Raw genomic sequence first — 23,212 nt, 5'->3', positions numbered from 1 at the left:
CTCGTTTATTGATTGAATCAACCAAGCTTATATACAATCTGTATTTTCCCTTGGCATACGTCATGCGCCATACATCTGGTGATATTTTTTAACTTTCCACTCGGTCAGATGTTACCTTTTGATCTGGTACATGACCAGGTACATTTGGGAACACAAACAATGCTCTTTTTTGTACTTTCCACTTGACTTTTCAGAATTAGATGTGCTCGTGTTAATGATTTAACTTTGTGGGTTACAAAAGCACGAACTTATTAACTTTATAATTAAAAATATTTTTGTGTGCCTAAAACCTAAGGCCAAACTATATTCTATTAGTAAAGGTTACTCAAACATACCAAAGGTTATTCTGATTCTTATAGAACTAGAAACCACAGCATTGACACTTGTTAGGGTTGGGCCGATAGGCCTGGCATAGCAAGATGCAATCGACTGAAGGTAGGTAATTTCCTGACCTGTGTTCAATTACATGGTGCAAACCGCACAAGTTTTTCTATAACTAAGGCCCAATATCTACCCTATTCATCAACTCGTCCCTAGCATGGAAAAGAACCACCTGCTGGAGCATGGAGAGACCTGTGCCTCCAGCCTCTATTATGCCTCCAGGATTCTTTCACAGGTTAAACAGTAACAGCCCAAACATGAAAGCTTTCTATTAGGGTCTCCATAGAAAAAAAGGGAGGGAACTCAGAAGTGAATGATGATCACAGGACAAGGGGACAGTAGGAATTTGTGGGTAAGCACCAGGCCTGACGTTTACCCCCCTGGGGTCTTTTTTTGGGGAACTTTATTGGACAGCAATTTCCCAGCTCTCGCAGTTTTTATTAACCGCATAAGCAGACAGAGAAGAAGAAGCAGGACTGTTGCTCTCCCGGACGTGCTGTGCAGTCTGGGGTCCTCAGTCTCCTGGACTTTGTTGGCAGGCAGACCTGCACAAACGGCTCCCAGCAGCTAGCTACACCCAAAGCAAGCTCGATGACTCTGAGCTATGACAAATTTACTTACAAGCAAGATGTATAGTCCTGTCTACTTGCGTCAGCAGACAACTGTATAGCTTAGAGTTCTCTGAATTAACTTCCAGGTAGAATACCACGTCCAAGTACTTTATTTATTTATTTATTTATTTAGTCTTTTTAGAGCCCCACCCTTAGCGTATGGAAGTTCCCAGGCTGGGGGTCGAATTGGAGCTATAGTTGCCAGCCTATGCCACAGCCACATGGGATCTGAGCCGCAACTGCAACCTACACCACAGCTCAAGACAATGCCGGATCCCCTACCCACTGAGCAAGGCCAAGGATCGAACACACGTCTTGGTGAATTTTAGTCGGGTTTGTTACCTCTGAGCCACAACAGGAACTCCGCCACGTCCAAGTACTTTAAAATGGAACACTATGTTTGTTAAAGAATAAGCAGTTAAGGAGTTTCTGCTGTGGCACAACGGGTTAAGGATCTGGCATTGCCGCAGCAGCCGCAGCTGTAGCTCAGATTTGATTCCTGGCCTGGGAACTTCCATATGCTGTGGGTACAACCCCCCCCAAAAAAAGTAACTAAAATGTGCTAATTTGAAGTGTGTATTACAGATTTTTATAACAGTAATTGTGGCCATTGTCTAGAATTTAGACCAAGGAAAGGTTTGTTTGTTTTTTTCTGGGAAGAGTAAACACAGACGTTTAGAATTCCTAGTACATTTAAAAATAAAAAGCAGATGGAATCTGAGTCCCTTTTATTATTGTTGGTCTGTGCTTGGGGCACACTTGGCCCCAAACTCAGGGCATCACAGTAAAGGAGATAAGGAAAAATGAAACTCCACTGTGTGGGGGGTTTCCAGGAAAAAGCCCTCCGATGGGGCTGAGCAGGCATCTAGGGAGGAGAGGGAGAAGCCCTGCTACTGAGGGGATTCCAGCAAGTACAAAAGTTCGGTGCCCGCAAGGCAGCTGGTGTATTCAAGGACCAGCGAGAGACCAGGGTACTGCAGCAGGAACGAGAGCTGGAAGAGGCGAGGGGTTAGAGAAGCAGCCGGTCCGCAGCAGGAAGGGACGGCAGGACTGCTTGGGACATCTGGGTGGGACCTGTTTCCTTCACAAGCCTTCACGTGGGGTGGTCTGAGCTCGGCCTGATGAAACTACGCTGGATTTCCAGTAGGAAAGCCTCATTTGCATCAAATATTTTCCACTTATAGAACTCCCTTTTGGTTGTGGCACAGTGGATATGAATCTGACTAGTATCCATGAGGATGTGAGTTCAGTTCCTGCCCTTGCTCAGTGGGTTAAGGATCCAGTGTTGCCGTGAGCTGTGGTGTAGGTCGCAGACGGGGCTCGGATCCCTCACTGCTGAGACTGGGGTGTAGGCCAGCAGTTGTAGCTCCAATTAGGCCCCTAGCCTGGGAATTTCCATAAGCCAAGGAGGCAGTCTTAAAAAGCAGCAACCACCACCACCACAAATCAAAAACAAAAATAAAAACAAAACCACCTCACGTTCCCAGCATAGAAAATGAGGATAATAAAACCAGTCTTGTAGGGCTAATGTACTTATTAAGTGAATTAAGATAACATCTGAGCAAGTCCTTTGTAATCTGTAATGCACCCTGATAGGGACCACTCTGGTATTTAAGCATTCAAGCATCAGGGATGCTTAGGGATGTTCTAAGCTGAGTGCCCTGGACCCTGCCCTCCTCTTTCTTAACTACCTTATCCACTGATTTCCCCCAGCAATTCCACACATCGGCTCCCCTTGAAGCAGGAGGCCTTGGTGAACAGAACCAGGCAGGCAGGCTTCTCGTCAGTGTGACAGGAGATGCATAACCGCCCACAGGGATAACGTTTAACCAAGCTAAACAGTAGAAGATAACCTTCATTTGCAAATCTGATGAGCTAAATTACAGGGTTCGGCTCTAACAGAGGTGGGGAACAAAGCTCAAGATCACTCTTGCCACAGCTAAGATTAGCAGCTGGAAAATAACGTGCATCTATAAAATGAGGGTGTCAAAGATACCCCAGTTTTGCATGGTGTATCTTCAGCCCGTAGAAAGGGAGATATTGTCCTCCCAGAGGTCAGGCCAGATGGACGTATCTGAGTGGTTGCCACATACCAGACCAGGCTACTGTGACAGCATTTGTTGAAATTACTGATAAAGGCCTTTGAAAAATATTTGCTTGCTCAAAGGAAAATGTGAGCCGTCTTTCCATTCTTTTCCTTTTCCATAGATCAGAAGAAAGTGTTCTTGCTTGAAGAAAGAGTCCCTTATAGAAAGCAAGTAGGGAAGATAGGGACAGAAGGAATAACTGTAGGAGTAAGAAGTTGTCCCAGGTTCCCTTCATGGCGCAGCGGAAACAAATCTGACTAGGAACCATGAGGTTTCGGGTTCGATCCCTGACCTCGCTCAGTGGGTTAAGGATGGGGTGTTGCTGTGAGCTATGGTGTATGTAGGTCGAAGACGTGGCTCGGATCCCGCCTTGCTATGGCTCTGGCATAGGCCAGCGGCTGTAGCTCTGATTTGACTCCTAGCCTGGGAACCTCCATATGCCTCAAGTGCAACCCTAAAAAGGGGAAAAAAAAAAAAAAAAAAAAAAAAGAGGCTGTCCCAGGAGAGAAGGAACAGCTTCTCCCTCATGTTTCCACGGGCTATTTACTTCTGCGTCATGGTCAATAATTTCTCAGGGTTCTTGGCTTCCAACAGACTTGTGTTTGAAACCTTGTATGCCATTGACTTGTGGGGGCCTGGGACCTGTTAAACTTAACGTGTCTGCCTTTCCGTCTTCTCATTTGGTAAGAAAAGATAACAAGAGAGTCTGCAGAGTTCCTGTGGTGGCTCAGTGGTTTAAGAACCAGACATCGTGTCCGTGAGGACGCGGGTTTGATCCCCGGCCCCGCTCAGTGGGTTAGGGATCCGGTGTTGCCATGAGCTGTGGTGCAGGTCGCAGATGTGGCTTGGATCCCAAGTTGCTGTGGCTGTGGCCAGCAGCTGCTGCTCTCCTTTGACCCCTAGCCTGGGAACTGCCATATGGCATATGAGTGGCTGGGGGAAAAAAAAAAAAAAAGTCTACTAGGTAGAACTGTGATGAGGACTAAATGAGAAAATGTATGTTGAGTGCAGTGCTGGGCATATTGTAGGTATTCAATCAATTCTGGCCATTTGCAATGTTATTGGAGGGAAATTACATGAAAGTTTTATCAGAGAGAAAAAGCGAAAGAATGAGGGAAAATGGTCAACTTTAAGAAACATGCTTAAGTTCCTAGGATTTGTCTAACATTCACCCGTTGTAATGCTTAATCTATGTGAACTGCTTTTTTTAAAGGAGCTTTTTTTTTTCTTTCTTTCTTTTTTGGCACATGGAAGTTCCCAGGCCAGGGATGTACACTGAGCCACAGCTGCAACCCATACCACAGCAGTGTCAACACCAGTTCCTTCACTTGCTAGGCCACCAGGGAACCCCCAAAGGAGCTCTTTCAGAATACACTTGATTTAAATGTCTTAATATGTTAAGAGTCAGTATAATGTGAATTATTATTTAATAATTTTATATCATGAAATTAAATCACAGTATTAATATTTTAATGCAAACGCTTTAAAATATTAACAATAGAAGTACTTATTTTCAGGACAGTAGAATCATCTTTATCTGGAACCATGAGTAAATGAAGCGTTCACACAACGTAAGTGAAATTTCCAAATTACTAAAACCAAACCCTGAAATGTCAAAACTTAAAAAATGTTTTCTAAATGTATATTATGTAATTTTATCGATTATGTATTAAATGTGTGCATATGCATGCATATATATAACATTTCAGATGGCCTTATTGACTGATTTTTCTTATTCCTGGTATTTCTTACTGACTTGGCTTCATTGATCTGAACATCATTGCTGCACCATATGCTAAAATATGAATTGCCCTCAGGAGCTAGCAAAGCTCATAAAATAGAAACTCACCAATCTAACTAGCTTTGCACTGAAAAAGTTTTTCAAAAATTACAGTTAGAGTTCCTTTTTTAATACTTTAGGGGAAGAAAAACTTTCCCTCTACCCTCTTTAGGTCCCTGACTGGGCCTGAAAATTAAACTGACAGATTAACAGGAGAAAAGCAGACAACTTTATTTAATGTAAATTTTAAGTGACATAGGGGCCTTCATAAGGAAATGAAGACCTGAAGAAAAGGTTAAGCTTGAGCATTTTTTAAAATTTTATTATTTTTTTCTTCTTATGGCTGCACCCATGGCATATGGAAGTTCCTGGGCCATGGCCAGGAATCTGAGCCGCAGCTGAAACCTATGCCACAGCTCTGGCAATGCTGGATCTTTAGCCCACTGTGCTGGGCTGGGGATCAAATTTGCACCTCTGCAGTGACCCGAGCCACTGCAGTTGGATTCTTAACCCACTGTGCCACAGCAGGAACTCCAGTGGGTTTTTTTTTTTTTTTTTTCCCCTTTCTTTTTTCTTTCTTTTTTTGCTCCCTAGTTCCCGAGCAATCCTGCAGCAGTGACAGGGATGGGGGCCTAAACTCTGAGGAATAGAGAATTGTCTTTCCAAGTGAAGGACCTAAGGTCTCAAAAAGTTGTTGTTTTTCTTCATTCTTTTTCTCTTTCCACTCCCCTCTCATCTGTGCCAAATCTGGTACGGTCATGGCAAGTGCATGGAAGAAGAGAGTAAACAAAGCCCCAGGTTTCTGGCCTAAAGACTGAAAGGGGGAAGCCTAAAGAACTTGAAAGCACCAGGAAGATTATAAAGAGAAGAGTTTGGGAATATAAGTCCATAAAAGTTCTTTATGAAATCCCAGGCTTACCTCTGAACATGCATCCAATCCTAAATACCACCAGAGACTTTGAGAACTGAACTAAGGGACAGACCTCTGTCCAGATCCTAGACTGGCTGCTACTTGGTGCATCTGCAGGATGTATCTGAACAGCACAGCAAAGGCTTTGAAAGGAAAACTGATTGTGAGACCTACACCAAAAGAACTTCCAGTCTTAACCATTTGAGTCAATTGTCTGACTAAAATAAAAATATTAACATAGGATTTTGGAGTTCCTGTTGTGGCTCAGTGGTAATGAACCCACTAGGATCCATGAGGATGTGGGTTCCATCCCTGGCCCCGTTCAGTGGGTTAAGGATCATGGCATTGCTGTGAACTGTGGTAAAGATTGCAGATGCCACCTCGGATCCACATTGCTGTGGCTGTGGCATAGCAGCTCCTATTTGACCCCTAGCCTGAGAATTTCCATATGCTGCCAGTGTATCCCTAAAAAGGCAAAAGCAAACAAATAAGCGAAACATAGGATTTAGGAAAGACACAGAGTCTCATAGCACAACATTCAAAAAGTCCAGCATACAATCCAAAATTACTAAGCATATGAAGTCAGGAAAATTTCAACTCACATGGGAAAAGTGAGTAGACATCAAAGTCAAGAAGGCCCAGATGTTGAAAGTATCTGACAAAGACTTGAAAGCATATATTTTAAAATGCTCCAAGCAATAAAGGCAAACGATCTTGAAATGAATGAAAACAGAAGGTCTCCCCAAAGAAACAGAAAATATTAATTACCAATTACCTGATGCATAGCACAGTGAACTATATATCTAGTCTCTTGGGAGAGACCATGATGGAAGATAATATAAGAAAGGGAATGTATATAACTATGTAAGATGGAGTCACTTTGCTTTGCAGCAGAAATTTGTACAACATTGTAACTGACTATCATTTTTTTAAAAAGACTAAAAAAAAAAAATTAAATGGAAATTCTAGAACAGAAAAATAGAATAAGCAGAAAAGAAAATCTCACTGGATAGATTTAATGTAATGGCAGCAACAGAAGAAAGAGCCAAAGAGTCAGTGGAATGGAAGATAGATCAATAGAAATGATCTATCTATTGCAGTTCTCTTGTGGTCCAGCAGATTAAGGGTCCAGTGCTGTCACTGTAGCAGCTTGGGTTGCTGCTGTTGTGCAGGTTTGATCCCTGGCCAGGGAACTTTCACATGTTGCAGGCTCGGCCAAAAAAATTTATCTATTTATACAACAGAAAAAAAAAAAAAAGAAAGAAAGAAAGAAAGAAAGAAAAAGAACAGAGGCTCAGGGACGTCACTGTCCTCAGAGACAATGCCAAAAGCTCTAACATTTATGTCATCAGAGTCCCAGAAGAACAGGAGAAAGAGTATGGCACAGAAAAAAAAGCTTGAAAAAAAAAAAAAATCAGAGCGGAAAACTTTCTAAATTTAGCAAATGACATAAATGGCATAGATTCAAAAAGCTCAGAGAATTCCAAGTGGAATAAATGCAATGAAGTCAATCGCACTGCCGAAAAATTAAGACAATGAAACAAAATGCTGAAAGTGAGCGGAGAAAAATAGAGGAACAACAATTTGAATGACTGTGGATTTCTCATCAGAAATCATAGAAGCTAAAAGGAAGTAGCACATTTTAAAAATGCTAAAAGGGGAAGTTCCTGCTATGGCGCAGTGGGTTAATGATCTGGCTTGACTCTCTAGTGGCACCAGTTTGATCCCGGACCCAGTGTAGTGGGTTAAGGATCTGGCAGTGTGCCGCTGTGGCATAGGTTACAGCTGTGGCTCAGATTCAGTCCCTGGCCTGGGAACTCCCATACGCCGTGGGTGTGGCTTGGGGTGTGAGTTGGGAAAGAACCTAGAAATCTATGTAGAGAAAATGTCCTCCAGAAAGGAAGGTGAAATAAAAACATTCTCAGATGAAGGAAAATTATAGAATGTATTGCTTAGCAGAGGGACTCTGATACCTGAAAGAAACTTGGAACTCCAGGACAAAAAAAGCACAACATAAATAAATACCTAGGTAAATATAATAAACTGAGTTCCTTAAAAAGTGTTTGAAATTTGAAAGTAAAAATTCTGAAACTGTCTGACTGATTTGAAGGTACACTGATATAATACATAAGAAAGTACCGATGAAAAAGGCAGGGACATAAAGGGACCTAAAAGATGGTAAGATTTCCACATTCCATGAGCAGTGATAAAATACTAATTCTTTTTTTTTTTGGTCAATTCTTGGGCCGCTCCCACGGCATATGGAGGTTCCCAGGCTAGGGGTCAAATTGGAGCTGTAACCGCCAGCCTACGACAGAGACACAGCAACACGGGATCTGAGCCGCATCTGCGACCTACACCACAGCTCACGGCAACGCCGGTTCGATAACCCACTGAGCAAGGCCAGGGATCGAACCCGCAACCTCATGGTTCCTAGTGGGATTCGTTAACCACTGCGCCACAACAGGAACTCCATTTTTTTTTTTAAAATACTAATTCTAAATAGACTGTCAAGGAAGTTCTCCTGTGGCACAGGAGGTTAAGGATCTGGCATTGTGGCAGCTGTGGCAAAGGTCACAACTGTGGTGCAAGTTCAAGTCCATATGCCATGGGCACGGCCGTAAATAAATACATAAATGAATAAACGGGCTGTCAAAACATAAGTATGTATATTGTAAGCCCTAACGCAACACTTAAGAAGCATACAAAGAAATATAGAAAAAAAATCAGAGTAGACAAATTAAAATGGAATACTGTAAAATATTCAAATAGCTCAAGAGAAGGCAGAAAAGAAGAAAAAGAGAAGCAAAAAACAGAAGGAATAAGTAGATAATAAATATTAAAATAGTTTGCCTAGGGAGCTCCCATTATGGCCCAGTGGTAATGAACCCAACAAGTATCCATGAGGATGCGGGTTCGATCCTTGGCCCCACTCGGTGGGTTAAGGATCCGGCATTGCCATGAACTGCAGTGCAGGTCTCAGACACAGCTTGGATCTGGCATTGCTGTGGCTGTGGAATAGGCCAGCATCTGTAGCTGTGATTTGACCCCTAGCCTGGGAAATTCCATATGCCGCAGGTGTGGCCAAACAAAACAAAACAAAAAAAACTGTACCTAAATTCAAACATATCAATATCTACATTAAATACAAAGGATCTAAATCAGAGGTTGGCAAACTTTTGCTGTAAAATGGAAGAATATATTTTAGCCTTTGTGGACCTGTTTGTCACAACTACTCAACTCTCCCATTGTAGCACAAAGGCAGCCATGGATGAAATGAGAATAAATGTTTTGTTGGTGTTCCAAATATACCTTATTTACAAAAAATCAAACAAACAAACAAAAAAACAGACAGTGGACTGCATTTGGTCCACGGACTGTAGTTTAGTTAACTCCTGTCTTAAACAGATCAATTAAAAGACAGAGGTTATGAAACTAATTAAATAATCATGGCCAGATTGTATGCTGTCTACAATAAACTCATTTCCAATATAATGGCATAGGTAGGCAAAAAGTAAGAGGATGGGGACAGTTATATCATGCAAATACTAGTCAAAAGGGAGCTGAGGTGGCTATATTAGTATCAAGCAAGCAACTTCAGAGCAAAAAATCTACCAGGGATAAATAGGGACCATAATGCTAAGTAGAACAACTCACCAAGAGATACAATGATCTTCGATGTATATGAATCTCACAACAGAGCTTCAAAGGACACGAAGCAAAGCCTTGGAGAACTGAAAGAACAGATCTATGAATGCACAATTATAGTCAGAGATTTAAACATATCTTTCCTAATAACTCGGGATTATTATAGAGAAATTACAAAGGATACAGAACACCTGAACAAAATTATCAACTAATTGTGTCGAATTGACATTTATAGAAGCACTACCTGACAGAAATATTAGCAACTCAGCAAACTGAATCCAGCAATACTGAAAAAGAACAACACACCAGGACCAAGCAGGGTTCATCAGAGGCATGCAAAGCTGATTCAGTATTAAATTGAATCATTATATTCCACTATCTTAACATTGTTTTCAAGGGTATTTGGTTTTGGGTTTGGTTTTGTCTTGGTGGAGAATGTGGGCAACGATGTTTTCAAGTGTCTTTGGAACATTCATGAAGACGGACGATAGTCTGAGTGACAAGAGACCACAACTACTTTTTAAAAACTGAAATCACAAAGAGTATGTTCTCTGACAATAATATAATAAAACTAGAAATAAATAGGAGAAAGATAACAAGAAAATCCCCAAATACTTGGAAGTTAAATAATACACTTAAAAATGAATCACAGGTCAAGAGAAAATCTTGAGGAAAATTAGGGACTATTTAAAACTGAACAAAAGTGGAGTTCCCCCGTGGCTCAGTGGGTTAACAATCTGGCATTGTCACTGCAGTGACTCAGATCGCTGCTGTGGTGCAGGTTCAATCCCTAGCCCGGGGAACTTCCACATGCCATGGGCGGAGCCAAAAAAATAAAAATAAATAAAAATGAAACTGAATAAAAGTAAAAATACAACATAACAAAAAGTGTGGGGTGAAGATTAAGCAGTACTTAGACGGGAGTTACAGCACTAAATGCTTATATCAAAAAAGAGATAACTTATTTCAATAATCTAAGCTTCCCCCTTAGGAAACTAAAAACGAGCAAAATGAACACAGAACAAGCAAAAGGAAGAAAATAATGACAATAGAGGCAGAAATCAATAAAACTGAAATAAAAAATAGAGAAAAAAATGAAACAAAAAGCCGACTCTTTGGAAAGATCAATAAAATTAATAAATGTCTATCAATATTATTAACCCCCCCAAAGAAAGAAGACACAAATTACCAGTGTTGACTAGTGAACTGGGTTGAATAGCATCCCTCCCGAATTGTGTGCACGCAGAATCTCAGAATATGGTCTTGTTTGGAAATAGAATCTTTGCAAATGTCATTATTTAGAGTAAATCAGTCACCACAGATTAGAATGGGTTCTAAATCCAATGACTGGTGTTCTGATAGGAAGGCCACGTGAACAACAGGGACACTCAGGGAAGATGCAAAGTGCGAACAGAGGCAGAGATTGGAGCGACACGTCTGCAAACTCAGACAGATGGAGGGTTGCCCGCAACCACCAGAAGCCTTGGGAGAGACATGGAATAGCTGTTCCTTTCATGCCTCCACCGCACCTGCTGACACCTTGGTTTCATACTTCTAGGCTTCTGACCTGGGAGAGAATAAATTTCAGTTTTAGGCCACCCAATTTGTGATCATTTGTTAAGGTAACCTTAGAAAACTACTCTAAGCCGGCAAGAGAAAATAGGAGTGAAGTTTAGAGAAAAAGCCTGCACTGGAGGTACAACCTCATGCATTGAAACCACGTAGATACTATTTGGAGCCATGAAATTCAATTTCAAGTAAAATGATATAAAGAGGCAGGAGAAGAGGACTGAATACTGAGCCCTTCATATTCTGAGTTTGAAAAGATGAAGAGGAACCAGGGAAGGAAAGTGACCCATGCAGCAGGAGGAAAAGCATGAGTGTGGTATCCTAACGTTAAAGAAAGTCTTTTTAGATGGAAAGCCATCAGCTGAATCAAGCAAGACGGAAAATCAAAATTTAGCATTAAATGGATTAATACAGTAGTCCTTTGGCACATTTCACCAAGAGAGTTTTGTTGGAGTGCTGGCAAAGAGAGCCTGATGTGGAGTGGATTTAGGGTAGAATGTGGGAAAGAAATCCCAAAGGGTGATTGTAAACAAGATAAGCAGCAAAACAATGTCATTTTGCTTTTCTTTAAAAAAAAAAAAAGTGTACAAAATAGGGCTTATGGAAGAATAACTGGGGTCATGAGAGGGTTATTTTAAAATGGGGAGAGGAGTTCCCGTTGTGGCACAATGGGGATCAGCATGTCTCTGTAGCGCCAGAACACAGGTTCGATCCCCTGCCCCGCACAATGGGTTAAAGGATCCTGTGCTGCCATATGGTCTATAAATTGAGTTTAATTAACGTATATTGAATTTATTTTGATATTGAATATAAAATAAGAATCTAAGTGGATTTTTCCCCCAGGAATTGACCATTTGTTCCACATGACTTATTGAGTAAGCTTTCTCCCCCTTCCTCTGCCTCATTTTTCACAATAAAAATTCTGTGATTTTTTTTCTGAGCTGTTTGTTCCATCAGTCTGAATAAGCTCAAATCCATCCTGTATTGATTTAATTATTGTGGCCATTGAAAGGGTTCAGACCATGCCACCCCAAAATATACTACTTTAGCACATTGATTATTATTATTATTATTATTTTTGCCTTTCATTCGGAGCTATAGCCACCAGCCTACCCCACAGCCACAGCAACGCGGGATCCGAGCTGCATCTGCGACCTACACCACAGCTCACAGCAACGCCAGATCCTTAACCCACTAAGGCCAGGGATCGAACCCGCGTCCTCATGGATGCTAGTTGGGTTCATTAACTGCTGAGCCACGACAGGAACTCTCCACATTGCTTATTTTGAGGAAAGGTACTCAAGAAAGGCAGATGCAGGAGGGGTTCTGTGCCAGCTCCCTTTCTACCTAAAAACAGGCCATAAAATTTCCCAGGAGAATGGTACCATCAGTGTACCAGGAAGAGAAGACCATTCTCCCAGGAGACAGAAAGCCAACACCAGAATGGATCTGTGGAAATACTCCCGATCTTCCATTAGTTTCCCCCATGTATTTTCTGGCTGCTTTTCTTTCTTTTTTTCTTAAATTGTACTTGCAGTATGCAGAAGTTCCCAGGCCAGGGATGGAAGCTGCACCACAGCAGTGACAATACCAGATCCTTAACCCTCTGAGCCACCAGGGAACTCTCTGGTCACTTTCTCACAGTTTACTGGCCCTAGCCCCAAACTCCTTTGTCTTGTCATTTACCCACAAATTCTTGTTTCTTCATTTAAAAGTCCATCAAGCCTCAGTCCTAATTGTTTCTTTTTTCTTATGAGACTCCCACATGCATGTAAAAATAGTAAATACGATTTGTATGGTTTTTTTCCTTTTTATGCCAGTTTAATTCTCAGGCCCAGGCACAGAACCTAAGAGGGTGGGTGAAAGTTTTTCCTCCCCTGTGCGCTGTAATATACTCTGTATGTTAGTTCCGACCATCCCTCCCTTCTCCTTTTCACAAATACTCTTTGCTGTACTTGCTTGGTATAGATCTAGATGAAATTTTAAGATAGTCCGTCAAGTTCAAAAATTGTAAAGTAGAGATTTGGCCTGGAATCACTCTAAATATATAACTTAATGTGGAAAAAATTGACATTTCTCCTATATCCTGTTTTGCCTTTCAGTACCTTAGTATACCTTTCAATTCTTTCACATCTGTATTCTCTCTCAACAGTTTTAGAGTTTTTCACATAACAGTGACACATAGTTCTTCATCTTTCTTGGGATTGTTGATGTGGGGCTCGTTACGATTATTACAAATGTATACTTTTTTTTCCTCTTGAGGGCCACACCCACAGCATATGGAGGTTCCCAGGCTAGGGGCTGAATCAGGGCTGTAGCTGCTGGTCTACACCACAGCCACAGCAACACAGGATCTGAACCTCATCTGCAACCTACCTCATGGCTCAGGGCAATGCCGGATCCCTGACCCACTGAGCGAGGTCAGGAATCAGACCGGCATCCTCATGGATACTAGTTGGATTCGTTTCTTTCTTTCTTTTTTTTTTTTTTTTTTGTCTTTCTGCCATTTCTTGGACCGCTCCCACAGCATATGGAGGTTCCCAGGCTAGGGGTTGAATTGGAGCTGCAGCTATCGGCCTACGCCAGAGCCACAGCAACGCGGGATCCGAGCCGCGTCTGCAACCTACACCACAGCTCACGGCAACACCGGATCCTTAACCCACTGAGCAAGGGCAGGGACCGAACCCGCAACCTCATGGTTCCTAGTCGGATTCGTTAACCACTGCGCCACGACGGGAACTCCTGGATTCGTTTCTGCAGCACCACAACGGGAATTCCCCAAGTGAATACTTTTCTGCCCATAACAATTTCTAATTGCTGAGTTCTGATGTACTAGAAAGCTCTGGACTTTTGTATTTAAAGCTTGTCTTTACTCTCTAGCACTTGTCAATAACCTACTAGGTTCCAAGTGGCATGCAAGTGCTAATCTTCATAACCATGAGGAAACTGAGATTCATGTGTCACTTTAATAGTGTTTTAGTTGATACCCTGAGGTTTTCTCTGTATGCAAATTAGTCATCAGCGCAAAATGATAACCCTGTCTCTATCTTGTCAACAATCACACCTTTTATTTCTTTCCTTTGCCTTCTTTCAGGGCAAATTGAACATCATTTAAACCTCTTTTAATGACTCAGGCACATCATTATGGAGACGAGCAATGTTGATGAATTAGGTTGGGCTGTTTTATTCCTACTTGAAATTGCTGCCGCTGCTGTTATTTTCCCAGGTATCGCATCTGTTTATGATCCCCCAGCTACTCTACCCACCTTATTCGGTAGTTTCTAATCTGATAAATAACAAACTGTTCAATCCATAGGCTTAATTTTAGATGCATCTGTGTGGTTGGAGGGTTCTACTGGAAAGTGGTGTCCCAGGCAGCTGTCTTATGCTCAGAGATACTTTCCTGCTTACTCTAAATAGTTGAAGTTATCAAAAGCGTGCCCTCAAGACAAAGGTATGCTCTTGTAGGACCATGTTTTATTAAAAAAATCACCAGCATTCGAGTTGGGAGACATGGTATTCCCAGTTCTATTAACTCGCATTATCTGTCACTTTTTTTTTTTTTTTTTTTTTAGGGTTGCCCCTGTGGCATGTGGAGGTTCCCAGGCTAGGGGCTGAATTGGAGCTGCAGCTGCTGGCCTATGCCACAGCAATGCCAGATCCACGCTGCATCTGTGACCTATACCAAAGCTCAGGGTAACACTGGATCCTTAACCCACTAGGCAAAGCCAGAGATGGAACCCACATCCTCAGGCATACTAGTCGAGGTTTGTTACCAACTGAGTCACAACGGGAACTCCTATCTGTCACTTCTGCCTTCCGGGTCTCTCATCTATAAAAGGGCTCAGAGTGGGACAACAATATGAATATTTTCCGTTTCTATAAATATTATGCCACAGGTTTCTAAACTTTTTCACACGCTTTAGTTCATGTGTTCCTTCTCATAACCTTTTGAAGTGATCAGGCCAGGGACTCTCATTCCCATTTCACAGATGGGAGAACTGAAGCACAGGAGATTGGGTTGTTCAGACTCAGAGAATTTTCTGGAGGTTGAGCCTGCGCTAGAAACTAGTATGGTGTTTTCCACTTCACGGTGTTCTCTTTGTGATCAGGTGCTTTCACATCCATCGGGGCCTTTCTTAGAAACCCATCAGCATTTCAGTTAGCTGGTAAACCTACCATGGATAGATTTTTGTCAGGCTCGGAGGCGGGTATGAAGAACACAGTTCCCCTGGCCCCCAGCACCCTAGACTGGGTCCTCCCAATCGCAGCATAGATCCGTTTCTAAGTACAAACAACGTCCTTATTCCCAGAGCTTGGGGTTGGTTTTACCAGGAGAGCACACGTGAGGGGTTAGGGCTAATTGCAGAGTTAGAGGGCGCCAACCCAAGACTGTCTTCACGTCTGTTGCCAACTGCAAAGCTCAAGTGGTTACCCAAACCCTGGTTTGGAATTCTCTAGAAAGACTCACAGAACTCACTGTACACAGGTATACGCGTAGTTACAGTAACTGGGAAAGGATCCAGGTTAAGATCAGCCAAAGAAAGAGACACAAAGTCCAGGAGTGTTTCGGATGCGGGGCTTGCGGGGTCTTCTTTTCTCCCAGAGGAGTCAGACTCCTGTGACCTCAATATGTGACACCAACACATGACCCTATGCACAGAGCATGGCCAACCAGGGAAGCTCATCCCAGCCTCAGGGTTCAGGTTTTTGTTGTTGTTGTTGCTCTTTATGGTCGCATTGGCAGCATATGGAGGTTCCTAGGCAGGGGTCAAATCGGAGTGACAGCTGCCAGCCTATATCACAGCTACAGCAACGCCAGATCTGAGCCACATCTGCGACCTACACCACAGCTCTCGGCAATGCCAGATCCTTAACCCACTGAGTGAGGCCAGGGATCAAACCCGAGTCCTCATGGAGGCTAGTTGGGTTTTTTACTGCTAAGCCACTACGGGGACTCCCTCAGTGTCCCATTTTTCACGTCCATTACGTGGATGTGATCCGATGGTCATGCGTGTGACTAATCTCAGTGTTCAGGCCCCAAGAGAGACCCAAAGCCCATCCTTCCGCCTTGAATAAGCACCATGTTCAGGCTCCGAGTCCTGTGGGGGGGTCTCTCTGGTGTGCCCGCCTCCCACCCTAAATCACCTGCTTAGACTACCCACTGCCCCCAGGAGAAGAAAGACCTCAGAAATTACCTCCCAGAAGCAGAGGACAAAGGTCCAGACCTCTTTTGATGGAGGTTAATGCTTCACTACATGGCCTGGCCGGCTGGCAGCTCTTTACTCCCAGTGTAGTTAAGAAGAGAGCTCAAGGGCTTCTTTGAAGAGAGAGTTGGCCTTGCCTGAAAGGCTCTGCTCTTTAGTTCTCTGAGGGAAAATGAGCTCACCCCATCTGGCAAACAGTCCTCAACCAATCAGTAGCACAGACAGCGTACTCGGGTGGCCTCGCTTCTTTAATCAGCCACTGAATCACGCTGAGGAAATTGCCCTTAAGGTGTCATCCAAATTGTATGGAGACCCAAATGTTTCATTTAAATGTAAAACAAAGAGGGTCTCTTCCAATCATGCTGCTCTCTCCTTAGCACTCAAAACTCAAATCCCACTGAGAAGTTACCCTACATCAGCTTCCCAGCCAGCAAAACTCCCATCAGAGAAAGCCAACTATTGTGAAATGTTTCTCCAGTGCATTTCAGACCCCAAGACTATCAGTTGATGGCCAAGAAGTTGCTTGGTGACGGGCACTAGAATAGCATCATAGAGAGTATAGGGGTGAATCAGCATCAGCGAGGCATCCTGCCCTCTGGGATCTTGATAGGGATGGAGCAGGATCGTTACATCAGTCGTTGCAGAAGCCCCAGTTGGGGACCACAGGTAGAGAGGGAAATCTAGGGACCTTTGGGAGACCACTGTAAGTTAATAATCCCTCAAGAAAGCCATCAGAATGCTGTGGTTCCATGAAGCAGGCTTGCTTAACTATAAGACCATAAATCAAGGTATGGTTTATGCCTCAGGTCATTAAGTGAAAGATAAAATGAGGCCTACATCCAAGTTCAGTGAGATAACGATTCCTCGGACCAAGGAGAGGAACTTAAGGGAAAGAGGCTACTCCCAAGTGCGAGAGCCATTGTATGGAAACCTGAGGTGATTCAACAGAGTTTAGCATATGTTACCATCCTTCTACTGACCTGAATAAGCACGAGGACAGTCCTAGTTTGACCTCATCAGGTCAAATACTCCTTACCCAATACAAAGGAGGCCCTAGTGACAGAAGGCTGATGTCTATTTGAAGAATGAGACAGAAGGTCATTCTTTCCCGCACTCCCCACTCTCCTTGGATTATAAAAATGTAGCACATCTAATTCTGGGGGCAGAGCCTCCTCACCTGACCCCTTGTATCCCTCCCAAGCGACCTATCTTAATAAATCTATTCCTTGCCTATCACTTTGTCCTTCGCCAGATTCCTTCTGCTCTGAGACACAAAAAACCTGTGCCTCAGTAAGTCCAAACACCAAGTGAGTGATTCTAATAAAACAAAACTGTGGGTTCAAGTCCCAATCTGGGTTTAGTCTGGGTTCAAGTCAGAGATTTCAGTCTGACAGTCTAGAAGGGCAGGGAAACATACATACAAATAATCTGAGGATGGAGGATGACAGGCTGGTGCCACACAGACTTATAGGGAAGGGCAAAGAGGAGTTACCCCTCAGAGCCTGGGACACAGGCCAGGCCTTGTCCTTTACGAGGCAGAGACGCCTTTATCTGTGACCTGGCCCAGGAACACTGATTTTCCTTTGAAACAGAAACAGAGCCCAGAACCTTGTAGGGCCCCCCTGGGTACAAAATCACCTCGGTGCCCTCTGTTTCTTCTTTGTAGAAAAAGACTTAGTCTCCTATGTCTTTCCTGAGTTCCAAAGAGCAGACTTAAGCAGTTACTAATTAGGGAAGTGAGGAATGCAGAAACAGAGGAAAGGCAGTCAAGAAACAAGAGTTCAGTGATACAACAAGTCCTAGTTCCTCCTCAAGGGATATAGATAACAATCTGACACATATCTGAGCTGTTCTTCAGGAACTAAGCCCCCTACCCAACCCCACCCCTCGCCCCACCTAGGTAGAGGATGGTGACTGCATGCTGGCCACAACACATAGACCCCAGACTAGTTGGAACCAGAGGGTTGATGATTAATATTCCCAAAACATCACCCTGTTACCTCACCAAGACCAACCAATCAGAAGAAAGTTACCCCACCCCCTGCATCCTTTACCCCAAATGTTGCTTTTAAAAGCCCTTCCCTGAAAACCTTCTGGGAGTCTTTTGAGCCTGAGCTGCCTGTTCTTGCTTGATGCCTGCAATAAATGCCATACTTTCCTTCACCACAACCTGGGGTCTGTAAATTGGCTTTCCTGTGCAGGATGTGAGTGGACCCAAGTTTGGTTTGGTAACAAAATCAGGCCTCTTTTTGGAAGTTCCAGCTGAAAGTTCCAAAATGGACCACTTCTATTCCATGGGATGTCTTTCCATGTGGGTCAAGTTCTCTTAGTTATGCCTTTCTTCTGGACTTTTCAGGGTGTCAACAACACCTGCGGTGGAGGGCTCAGTGCACAAATGCAGCAGGACTGGGGTTGAATGAAGCCCTGAATCTTTCTCAGTTGAGCTGCCTCACAGCTGTGATATTTGGGCAGCCATGAGAGACAGGTTCATGTTTCAGAAAAACAAGACCCAGCACTGAGCAGTTAGCAAAGATGCTCCCTTCTCTGCTGGCTTAACGGATGGTAAAATTAAGACCGAGGGTAAAGAAAGAATTGTTTTACTTATTAAATTCCTCATTGTAATTGTAACCAAGCAGGGCCCTGTGGGGCTCCTGGGCATACAAGACTTTCTGGGTCCTCCATTTCTTGTTTCTAGGGAGTAAGTTTCAGCCCCCAGGACCTTCCCTGAGTTCCAAAGGGCAGATTCAAACAGTTGCTAATCAGGGAAGTGAGGGGATGCAGAGATCAGGGAGGAGCCCTCAAGAGACGGGAGTGCAGCCTTGGGTCAGGGTCCTGGTTCCTCTTCAGGGAACACCCGTAAGAGTGTCTTTGAGCCCTTCTAAAGACCTAAAACCCCCAACAAATGAAAGTTGGAGCATTCTAATTTCCAGAAAGAAGGAAGACCACCAGGACCAGTCCTGGGGCCACTAAACACCAGCTTTGAGAAACAATGCAAGCTTGCCTCTAACTTGATCCTTACCTGCAGCCCTATTTTCCACTCCCTAAACTACAAAACCACCTCCTAACCTCTCCCAAAGGAAGGCACAGTCTTTAAGGCATTAGCCTGCTGTGGCCTCCTTTGCCTAGAAAAGCAATAAAGCAATTTTTTTTCTCTTTCAGTCCAAACTCTTTATATTCAGCACTGGTGGAAAGAGGCCGAGTTTTGGCAACAGAATTTGCACGGTAGACAACCATTTTTAAAAAACCAAAAAAATGGTTTCATTTTGCTAGTAACATAAAATGTGGTTAGAGTGGGTGTAAGTCTGTGAGGAGCTACTGTTAGTATTAAAAACGAGAGACCCAGAAGCCCTTGTCCATATGCAAATTGTAGGAAGTCACTTAGCTGCTGCCTCAGTTTTTCCCATCTGTGAAAAGCAGCCCTGAGCTCTGGCCACCTACCCCGCCCCCGCATCAACCAGCCCCATTGACTTTTTGATACCATCATTTCCTTTCAGATCAGTCTTTGTTCTTTGGTGCTTTTGTTCCTTGTGTTTTCTTTTGTCCGAGATTCAGGCTGCTTCGTTGTTGGGTTTTTTTCCCTATCTTTTTGTCAATTTGATCAATTTTTGTTCTTATCGGTCACTCTGCTAGCCAAGCTCCTCGCCATTGTTAAAGGAAATAGGTGTCCCCACAGCTCTTTTGGGGTGACTGGGCCAGGTTGAACTCATGGGCAGTCAAAACACTGTTTCACTATCCATGATATTCTGGCATGAAAAGCTGCTCCAAACGAGGATCTGTTGGCTTCAACACTAAGGGAAGGGAGCAGTTTGCAGTGAGAGTTGTTCAGATTATGTAAAAGAAAGAGGACTTGGAGTTGCCGTGTGGCTCCGTGGGTTAAGGATCTGGCATTGTCACTGCAGTGGCTCAGGTTGCTGCTGTGGTGCAGGTTTGATCCCTGGCCAGGGACCTTCCACATGCCGTGGGGGAGGCCAAAACAATGAATTAATTAAAAGAGGCCTTAACTATACTTCAATAAACACAAAAAGAAAGAAAAGAAGGAAGGAAGAGAGGGAGGGAGGGAGAAAGAAAAAGAGAGGAAGGAAGAAAGGCAGGCAGGCAGGCCTTGATGTTGAGCAGAGGCCATGAGGAGCCTGAGCAGGCTGAAGCTGCGCAGAATCAATGGACACACAGACTGTAAGAAAATACTGTGAGCAAAAGGTGGGAGAGGCGGTTGACATTGAAAGAGAATCAGAGATGCCTAGAGGGGCAAACCTGCAGAGACTAAGCAGAGTATGTTCCAGAAGACCCAGAAACTCCGCCACCTGAGCTCTCAGAATGCTCTTGGCATCTTGATGTTTCCCATTTCCAGGTTCCTTGAGCCTGGCTCTGACAGGCTCTACCCTTCCTGAAGCTGGAGTGTCCTGCTTTTCCTGGGTTCTCTGAGACTCGACCATAAGGCTAAGACCACTGTCTGCTCCTTTCTAAAGGACTAGATACAGCACATTCTTCATCACCTGAGGTGGCCTGAGCCTTATTCTTAGTATCTCGAGAGCAGGACTCGAATGGTCACCTTGCCGTGAGGGCTTTGCCTCAGCACGGAAGGTGGGATGGACACAGCTGAGCACCCTGGAAAAGGCAGCGTCTCCCAAGCACCCTGGTCTGACCTGCGGGCCAGGATCTCCCACACATGCGCTGAGACTTCCAGGCAATTTACCTACTTCTGAGACTCATCCTTCCCACCTCGAAATGCCTGTGGCTCATGATTGCTGCGGTGGCCAAGAATGGTTTATGTCAGCAGCTAGTGTGGTGCCTGACACAGCACTCAGTGCAAGTTCCCGCCCTTCCTTCTCTCAGGATGCTTCCTATCTTGTGCGATAAACCCTAACCCACCTAGCACCCTTCAGGGGCAGCCGTGGATAAAATCACCTGCTTCTTGTCTCCCTGGGTTCTGCTATTTAATTATTCTGTGCTCCACATTTAAAGAGTGAGAGTCAATCTGGTCCAAACTACAAACATGGATTTTGGGGTCAGAGTTTGGGCCCATTTCATTTGCTAGCTACTGAGAGTTTATTAGAAGAAAATGGTAAAAATCAACTTTAATTTTTTAACAAATGTTTAAAAAAGAATATTTATAAGAAAAAGCAAAATGTAATGGTTTACAAAAAGAAGAAAATAGTAAGAAGCCCATTACAATGCAACCAGTTGAGCAGGGCATTGGGGATGGGGAGTCATCTTTCTTATACCTACATCGTCACACTGCCATCAACAGATATTTACTGAACTGCTGTTCTGGCCAAGAGAGGACCACAGCACTGCATGTGATGAAATTGTGGCTCAAATCAATTGAATCATAGCAAGTTTATTTCGGGTTTCACTTATTCAGGATGTGCAAATGTATGCTGGTTATTTGAACAATGTACTTAAACACTGTAAAGATGGTACTTAACTCTTTAACCAGAGCTTAACCAGGACTAATTAAGACTTAGTCTAAAAGTGTCTCGTGTACAGGGAGGGCCATAGTGTCCTGCATCTAGACAGGGCTTATTAAGTATTTGTGGACAAGTGATTCAATAGCTGCTCTGTCTGCCACAGGAACCAACAAACATCTGTAAATCTTGCTGAGCTCAACTGGAGTATCACTATATAAAAAATATGTGGTGGTATTGCGATTATGGCAGGACCAAACTACCCTAAAATTGTACACTGAAAAGGCATCCAAACATGTATTTTTCCTAAGAAACTAATCTGACGATTTTCCCTGCTTGGACCTCTTTTTCCTGCAAGCCTTCAGACTATTTTTTAAAAAAGAGATCTGTATAAATCTCTCTGGAGCTTTTCTCTCTAAATTCTTTGTTTTCTAATAATCTTAGAGAAGTGGCTTTCTGTGCCCTGCTGACCTCCTTCTCCTAAAACAAAACAAAGCCAAAAAGCAAAATGAAAACACAGCCCAGAAAACTTAGCATCCCCTATAATCTAACTAGGCAATGGGAAATATGCACATTCCACAAGCATCCTCAATTTATTTCTTAGGCATAAAAGATAAATGCAAGTGTAATTATCCCACCAACTTTAAGATCTGCCTTAAAAAAAACCATAAACCATAGCATCAATTATTCTCTAAGGACAATGAAAAGTGTTTTATGAAAAATCAGTGAGAAAACTTGATAGATCATTCACCCTTCCTACCACACACAAATGCTCCCCCCACCCCAAATCTATGCTAACTAAGTCCATAAATGCCAAGTTGAATGAAGACTAACATACCTGCTGCTGGAAGTTCACTACGCCTCTAGGTTAGGTCCTGGAAAGTTAGACAAGGTAGAGATTGATGTAGAATCTAAAATAATATTTACATCCTCTGGGAGCCCTTGTCATCTGTCATGTCATATACACATAGGTTCTGCGCCCTTGTCTAGATAGTTTGGCAGAATCTGTTTAAATCATCAAAAATGTGGTTAATTTAAAGACGGACTTTTCAAATGGAAACCCTTCCTACGAGAAGCCCCACAGCAAGAGAACAATCCAAAATAGCCTGACTTAGGTGGCGTCCAAATGCCGGTGCACACGGGGAGAAAATGCCTCATCAAGAAAAGGTCACGTTAAACTGGAAGAATAAGACATGGCCTGTGATTACTCTCTCTCAACTTGACATTTAGTTGTCAGGTAAGTATCGCCAGACAAGCTAATGGATGGAAAGGAACATCTTAAAGCAGAAGAATCAAAGTTACTAAATGCATCCAAGAAAGAGAATGACTAGAACACTTCCGGTGGGATCTATACCGTGAATCTGTGAATCTGGTGTCCTTATACTGCTACATTAACTAAAATCCAGTTATTTCTCATGATTAAATGACTTGGGATGGGGACCAAGATGCACCAATTTTTCAGAATTTCGTTTTTGAGACATTTTTCTTCCATCATGATCACCATCAGCAGCCAACACTGAAGGGATAACTGTGTATTTCCTATGAACTGTGGCTTTCATATGACGAGGCGGTGTCCCTGCGAGCACATTTAGGCTCTGTCCCTGCTGCTTCATC

The 23,212-nt window shown here is 43.3% G+C and overlaps 1 protein-coding gene across 2 annotated transcripts in view; it reads right to left on the bottom strand.

Annotated features, from left to right (window-relative positions):
* Window positions 1-23,212, bottom strand: part of PCED1B (PC-esterase domain containing 1B) — a 201,775-nt gene that overhangs the window by 1,438 nt on the left and 177,125 nt on the right. For both annotated transcript variants that reach the window (XR_014804110.1, XR_014804111.1), the window contains one exon: window positions 9,427-9,503. The gene's annotated coding sequence lies outside the window, so the exon portion shown is untranslated. The remainder of the gene's footprint in view (window positions 1-9,426; window positions 9,504-23,212) is intronic.

Source organism: Sus scrofa, chromosome 5 (genome assembly GCF_054392235.1).
Source record: "Sus scrofa isolate SSC_HxYL_T2T_F1_AM1 chromosome 5, Sscrofa_HxYL_maternal_Yorkshire_Landrace_v2.0, whole genome shotgun sequence".
Lineage (NCBI taxonomy): Eukaryota > Metazoa > Chordata > Mammalia > Artiodactyla > Suidae > Sus > Sus scrofa.
This window is presented reverse-complemented; position numbering and strand designations above follow the sequence as displayed.